We start from the raw sequence: 6051 nt of genomic DNA, 5'->3' as shown, positions 1-6051 counted from the left end.
GGGTTTCCGGGCTGGCGGCGCCTAACGCGCGAAGGTTAATGGGAGCGCACTTTGGGTGCGGTCGGAGATATCTTCGTTCTTGGTAATAGAGCTCTTTGTTTTTGTCTTAACAATTTCACTTGCGACAGTTACAAAAATTTCTCAAAACTTGAAAGACAGGGGTGTGAGAATTAAAAATTATCCTGCCGGCTTGATCGGTAAAATAAGTCATTTCTCTGCTCTTCCAGGTTATTTTTGTTTTCTTACATTCTTAACTCATTAAATATTTACTGAGGCTGGAACAGTGAAATGCTTACTTTCTCTGATGGCCTTCAGGCTAATAGCTGCTACAATAATGCCAATTTAACTAGAAGAATTCTGCTTGAGGTTTGAGCAGCCCTTTGTCAATTTAGAGGTACGGAAATTTGCACAGTCATGACTGTTTTTCAAAGGTTTAGGGCCAGAACCTGACCCAGATCATCAGGAGTCAACTGACCGACCAGGAACAAAGGGGATTTTGTTGTTGTTGTTGTGTTTTGTTTTCATTTTTGTAACACGAAGGGGAGAAGAGGCAAAGGAGCAGGGCCCAACCATATCCCCCCAACAGCTTTTGAGGCAACACGTCTGTCTGGATTTGTTTTGAAAATACAGTTTCAAAGACGTGTTTCAGGAAATGACTGGACTATCAATCTCAGGGCAAAGACCTTAAAACGAAACCCTGTTTGCTACCCAGGGATCCAACAAGAGGCACAAACAAACCTGTTTGGAGAATGACCTCAGTAATGCAGGGGCTAGGGCTTTAAAAAATGCATTAACACAAAGAACCTTTCAGGAAATCAAGTTGTCTGCAACTTCACAAAATCAAAATCAACAAATAACATTTCCAACGGTAGAAGTGCCGGCTGAAAAAAAAAAGGACTTTACATAAAGAGGAGGTTCACAAAATACATGGCTGGGCATCCCTGCAACACCTGCCTCTTATTTCTGTTCTGAACAGATTTCATGGATTGGAGCTCAGGTCTCTGGGATACAGAGGGCCTGCTAGATGTGTGCCCCACCTGCCTGCTGGGCTTATTTTCTGGCTGACCTCTGCTGGTGCCTGGAATCCAGCCTTGGCCCTGGCCCCCAAACGCCCCTTGTCACTCAGCCAGCACCCCAGATACCTCTGCCTTTCTGCTGCTTCTGCTGCAGTAAAGTACTGTGGCCAAAGACTTGGCCAGCACTTCTTCCTTAACCATGTCGATGATCTCTGGATTGTGCAGGTACTTGGTGCCACTGCCACAGATGTAGCCCCTGGGCATCCACCAAATTGTCCCTGTCCCTGGATATGCACATCGCCTCAGGCACATTGATTGATGTTCATCCAGTTGACACAGCTTACCAAATGCCCATTGTACATCTCCCTATTTTTAAGGCCCATCTACATGGGGTGATTTCAAGATGTCTTCGGCAGTGACAACTGGAGCATGGTGTTAGCAGAGAACTGGCCTACTGGACACTTGCACCTCTGTTGCTCACGCCAGGAGCAAAGGGATTTGTATCTAGAAACTTTGTGCTCTTGTTTGGATCCATTTTGACACATAGCTGTCTAGCCGTCTACTGCCTAGACCAACATCTTGCCTTACCTACTCCCTTCCCTTGACAATAAAAGATTGCCTGAATCTTACTCTCTTAAGATGGATTTGTGGGAGTTATAAGACACTCTCATCTTCTATAACTAGGCCTTCTTGATCAGTAAACATTTTCTTACTTGAAATGTTACCAATAACGGGACTTGGCCCTGAGCAGTTTTGCCTAGGGTTGGCCAGTAGTATGTGGGTTCTTTGTGCAGGAAAGACTTTACAACATGAGTCCAGATGATTTGGACATATATTGAGGTGGGGACAGACAAAGAAGGGCCTAGTATACTAGGTAAGAAAATGAACTTAGGCATTGGCTTGTGTGGCTCAGTGGATTGAGCACTGGCCTACAAACCAAAGGGTCACTGGTTTGATTCCCAGTTAGGGCACATGTCTGGGTTGTGAGTCTGGTTCCCCAGGCTCACAGTGCAGGTCACCAGAGCATGCAAGAAGCAAACACACATTGATGTTTCTTTCCCTCTCTTTCTCCCTCCCTTCCTCTCTCTCTAAAAATAAATAAATAAACTCTTTAAAAAAAATAAAATGAGCTTGGGCTGGGCTGTTTTGGATCAGTCAGAGAAAAGGGGGTCTTGGGGACAGGTTCAGGGGATTAACCTGGGATGAGCTGCTGCCACCCATTGCTCCCTGGTTACAAGCGTTGTGGGATCCCTTAAAAAAAGATTCATGTTTGTGGGGAAAGAAGAGGAAAAGGGGGGAAGGGAAAGGCATGGGAATGCTACTGGAAGGATGGCACTTATGGTGGGGACCTTCATTTTGGGAGTATTTAAAGGCTGGGAGTTTTTCTAGGGGAAGTTTTAAGAGAGGATCTCAGTAGATGTGCCAAAATGAGATTTATTCCTTTAATTTGTCCTTGGGTATAGTTGGCAAATGGCACTAACTGGGTTTTTGCTATCTATCTCCCTGAGCAGGATGATTTAATCTATTTACCCTCTGGTTGGGGAGAAGTACAAATCCTTTACTCTTAAGTGTTCTTGATGTATGGAAGATGGAATTTACTATATGGCTGCAAATTGCTTGGCATCTAGATTTACTATATGGCTGCAAACTGGTTATTAAGTATCTGCCTCAGTTTTCCTATTCTGCTTTTTCTGGCTTACTATCCTGTTTCACAAACTCTGATATATTGAATATTGTTGTTTTTTTTAAGCATCAGGCACATGAACCTTGCACCTGTAACAAGGCTCACTGTATACCAAGCACTGTCCTAGGAATATAGAATAGTACCCCACTTATCCACAGTTTCATTTTCCACAGTTTCATTTACTTGTGGTCACCCTCCAGTCTAAAAATATTAAATAGAAAATTCCAGAAATAGTAGGTTTCAAATCCCAAACCATTCTGAGTAGTGTGAAGAAATCTTGCATAGTTCTGCTCTGTCCTGTCCAAGACATGAATAATCCTTTTAATCCAGTGTTGGGAACTGCTCTGCCTGGTTTCAGGAGTTGTAACTATCCCCCATGGCTAAGGCTGAGTGAGCAACCTCCGGAATGCAAGCCACTAGGAGACAAAGCTTGTCTTTGGTAGCAAATGCTGCCTCTGCTTCCTCCCCCTGCCCCCAATGCATGGTTGGGTAGTCTATGATGGGTACGACCCTTCAGAAGGGAGCAACCTAAGCCAGACGCGATCACTTGGGAGGCCATCATGGAAGGACTTGGGGGCCTACAACAAAGAGGGAGTGATGGACCGTTGCCCCCCAGCTATTCTGACATAGCCTGGATCCCCATGTCCCCTGGGAGAAGCACTTCCCTGGCTCTAATCCACTTAAGCCTGAAAACCTATGATGGGGAAGGTGGTGCAGACCTTTGCCAGCTAGAGGGGGGATCCAAGGTGATTTGGTATAAGTAAGAATACCTAACAATCCTGTGAAACCTGCTTTGATAAGAATGCTTTTAGTTAAATGATGAAGGTCTGTGCAGAAAATGAGTTTGTTTCCCCAAAGTTCTGTAGCCTTTTGGGTGACAGGCCCTGACTTTGAAGAAGCCCTAATGGTTCTTTGTATACTATCTACTGTTTACTGCCTGAGAATGATTCATAAGTTGTATCTGAACTCCTGTGAAAAAAAACCAATAAAAGCCTGTGTAGGCAAGGGTCAGCGTGCTCTCCCCTTGAGACAGTTGCCAGGCTGCTCTGAGGCTCCCTCCCCTTGAGGGAGTAACTGTGCTGTCCTTTTTCCTCCACAGAACTCAGTAATCCATGTGAATTTGTCTCATGTCTCATCCATGACGCCGCAGGCACTGTGAGCCAGTGCACGTGTCAATCCAGCATATTTGTTGTACTTGTTACCAACCCATCCTACTCAAGGATCCAAACCAAAGTCCTTCTTCCCAGTGCTGCTTGTGCCAATAGAACAAGACAGTTCAGTAAAGCAGAGCAAAAACCCTATTCCTTGATCAAAGAATGAACTCATATTCTAACAGCACCTTCTCCCTGACTGGAAAAGAGCCCTCTAGATTTACAGGCTGTGGTGTGGAGTGATTAAATTATTTCAGGCATGTGCATTCTGTTGCACTCAACCCTTTTGCACATGGTCTTTTTTGTACTCAATGCTTCATCACCATCTTGGGTTTTGCATTTGGCACTTTGGTCTTTGTTCTCAGGAATTCTTTCCAGTTTCTATAATCAAGCCCAGTTTATGATATCTTAGATTTTGAGAAACATTAGGGCCTTTGGATGATAGTCCAGTGATTTTCATGCTGTGCTGGTATTCACATTGCTCATCAGATATTTTGAGAGAAAGAGGGAGACCATATTCACATAACTTTTACTACAGTGTATTGTTATAATTGTTCTACTTTACTAATTATTGTTGTTAATCTCTTGCCTAATTTATAAATAAAACTTTATCATTTCTATGTATGTATAGAAAAAAAGATTGTGTATTGAAGGTTCAGTATTATCAGACATACACTGGGGTCTTGCAGTATATTTTCAGAGGATAAAGGGGAACTGCTGTAAAGAAATGACTAAAACACATGTAATAACATTGTCTTGACAAAACAAGGTCCTTGACCTTAGGTGCTTACTTTTTGTTGGAGACAAAATACTTGGCAGTGATAGATGCTATAAAGAAAAACAAAGCTGTGTTAAGCCCTAGAAAGTTTCTATTTTAGGTAAGGTGACTAACAACACGTGATTAACAACATGTAAAATTCACAAGTTTTATGTATAAGCTATTATTAATTGTGACTTATGATAATCCTCTAAACATGTAAATCTTAATAAAGGTTTGCATTTTATGTGTGTAATAAAACAGTATGACAACATACAGTTATTTATTTACTCTGAAAATGGCAGGAAAACACTGTAGAAAAATTTGTCAGGTAAGAGAGTGAATAGATCCAGCACGATCAATTTACCTTACTTAAGATCTTCACCCAATTTGGTTAGCTAGCAAATAGGTGTAAGAGAGGATAATAAGAAACTAGGGAAATTCCTGGGCAAGTGGAATAAGGACACTGAGACAAGAAAATGAAACAAGGCCAAACAGTTTGAGCAACTTACAGCCAGCTGGAGAATCATAAGACCTTATTTCCCCTAACCAAGAGCACTTGAGAGCAAATGGTTTATACCTCTCCTCCTTAACCAAAGAATACATAGCCTTCCTGGCCATAAACCAAAGGTGTCCAGGGAAGAGAGGGATGCTAATGCAAGTGGAGGGATAGCATCAGAACAAAGGGAGTGAGCTTGGGAAGAGGCTGTACAGCTCTCCTTTCAGCTCCCATTCCCCTTACTCCCAAGAGAAACAGCACATCTGCACTTCCCTTAGAAATTTCCCCCTCCCAAATTCTCATTTTTTCCCTGTATAAACGTTTTTATTTTCTTAAAAACAATTTCATTTATTTATTTTTAGAGATAGGAGAAGGGAGGGAGAGAGGGAGAGAGACCTTGATGTGCAAGAGATACATCAGTTGGTTGCCTCTCACATACCCCCAACCGAGGACCTGGCAAGCAACCCAGGCATGTGCCCTGACTGGGAATCAACCGGCGACCTTTTGGTTTGCAGGCTGGCACTCAATCCACTGAGCCCCACTACCAAGGGCATAAACTTGTTTCTTAAAGCTCAAGGGAAGGTGATTGTTAGAGTTGGTACCTGACACCTTCTCAGATGGCAGGCCTCTGATATAAATAAAAGCACAATTACAATCCGATCTCTGTCTCTGCTTTTTGGCTGCGCAGTGATAGGAAGCATGAGCCCCTGACATGACTGCCCTCCAGTTTCAATTTCTGGTGACTCCACTGGCTCTAAAATTGGCTTTTAGAATCTCTGGTCAGGGGGAGTCCCAGAGGCTGTCTGAACACAGAAGCCCTGACCTTGAGCTAAGATCTTTAGCAGCTGCCTGGCAATTATGTCAAGGAAGATCTTTGGTCCTTGGAACCCTGGCACTTCCTGTCACTTTGATAGGGGCCTCAAGAGTTGAACATTTTTAAGTTA

General features: G+C 43.1%; 1 pseudogene; it reads right to left on the bottom strand.

Annotated features, from left to right (window-relative positions):
• Positions 1-899: 899 nt before the first annotated feature.
• Positions 900-1447, bottom strand: LOC119048584 (U6 snRNA-associated Sm-like protein LSm4; annotated as a pseudogene).
• Between the last annotated feature and the right edge of the window lie 4604 nt (positions 1448-6051).

This window comes from Artibeus jamaicensis, unplaced genomic scaffold, assembly GCF_021234435.1.
Source record: "Artibeus jamaicensis isolate MK-2021 breed Jamaican fruit bat unplaced genomic scaffold, CSHL_Jam_final contig_332, whole genome shotgun sequence".
NCBI lineage: Eukaryota > Metazoa > Chordata > Mammalia > Chiroptera > Phyllostomidae > Artibeus > Artibeus jamaicensis.
The sequence above is the reverse complement of the archived record's forward strand: the minus strand, read 5'-3'. Positions and strand labels throughout refer to the sequence as shown.